We start from the raw sequence: 1530 nt of genomic DNA, 5'->3' as shown, positions 1-1530 counted from the left end.
GCTTTTCTCACGGGGATCGCACCAGTTTTATTTCCACTTTTATTTCCAATAAAAGCGCTGTGCAGGTAGCGCTCGGTGTACAAGCACAGGGGGATGAGCCCCACACACGGTCGCTGCTGCCGGGACAGGGACCGGGCGCTGCCCGTGCCCCAGCCCGTGAGCGCGTCCCTGGGTCACCCGGGGCTCCGGGGCTGTGTCCGCACGGCTGCCTGGGGGAGCAGGGGTGCCCAGCCACCACCGCCGGCCTCCCGGAGCTGCAGCTGTTCCCAGCTGTTCCCAGGATTCCTGTTCCTGGCCGTGTGTCCCTGCCACCTTTCCAGACTTGCTGGTGCAGCCTCCGCAATTTTCTGTGGAAGTAAGGACACTTGTTAATTAATCCCTGAGGAAAGGCTAACGTGGCAGTCTCAAGGGCTGCCTGTGAGAGGGACAGTGGACAGCGTGGCACAAGTGCCACCAAGAGCCTGTGAGAAGCAGGTACCAGTGACTGGCAGTGCAGAGCGAGGGCAGGAGCTGGAGCTGCGCCAGCACAGGGCATCTCACAGGGAGATGCCTGAGTCACTCCAGAGCTCTGGAGTGACTGTACTCAGCCTCCTAAAACAGTACAAACAATCACCCAGAACAGCAGCTTTCTGCTGATGTGGTGAGGCCCAGCAGGTCCTGGCATGTGCCAGGGAGCCCTGTCCTGTTTGCAAATGCATTGGTGAAATAATCACAATAATAGCAATTTAAAATGCCTTTGGGGTAGCGTGCTTAGTAAAACTGGATGACCCTGAAAACTCATTGGCTCAAGACAGACAATGGTGGAGTAATTAAGATGTAAAGTAATTGAAATGTGAATGAATTCACTAATTGCATGGGGGAACAGTGAGAGCACAGATTTGTTGACCAGCAGCCATCTCCATCTGCACCAGCCACACCTGACCCTGGCCAGTTGGTGAAAGGGTTCCAGTGACATCCAGGGCCTAAGTGACGGTGTGGGATGGCAATGCCAGCTGGGTCTGGGGGAGCCAAGCCTGAAGCATGAGCCAGACCACCAGGAAGGTTAGAGGATGAGGGCTGAGTTTGGGCATGGCTCCACCGAGATCGTCCATCACAGACAGAGCACATTCAGCACATTAAGGATCGTATAAGTGCCGCTGTGACTGTCCATCGCACCCACAGCAGCCTTCCCTACGAGGCCTCTGTGGGGGCAGCTGTGTGAGCAAAACGGACCAGGACTGAAGGAATTTGGAGCGAACGGGGCAGTGTCCCACGTGAGGACAGCCTGAGGAGGGGTGGCAGCGACCTACAGGTAACCTCTTAACAGAATGAACTCGTAATTACCCTTGGTGCCTGTGCTTTATTCTCTTCCCATTTCCGCGGTTCTGTGCAGATCAAAAAAAAAAAAAAATTTTGCAGTGATCGCTGAGCCGTGGGCTGTGCCAAAGGCTCCTGTTCTGTCCCGCAGCTCCTCCGCGGGGACACGCTCAAGGCACGGGCCGCAGCACACCAGCCCGGGACCCTTCATCCTGCGCCGGGGCCCCATTGCAC

Source organism: Geospiza fortis, unplaced genomic scaffold (assembly GCF_000277835.1).
Source record: "Geospiza fortis unplaced genomic scaffold, GeoFor_1.0 scaffold27, whole genome shotgun sequence".
Lineage (NCBI taxonomy): Eukaryota > Metazoa > Chordata > Aves > Passeriformes > Thraupidae > Geospiza > Geospiza fortis.
The sequence above is the reverse complement of the archived record's forward strand: the minus strand, read 5'-3'. Positions refer to the sequence as shown.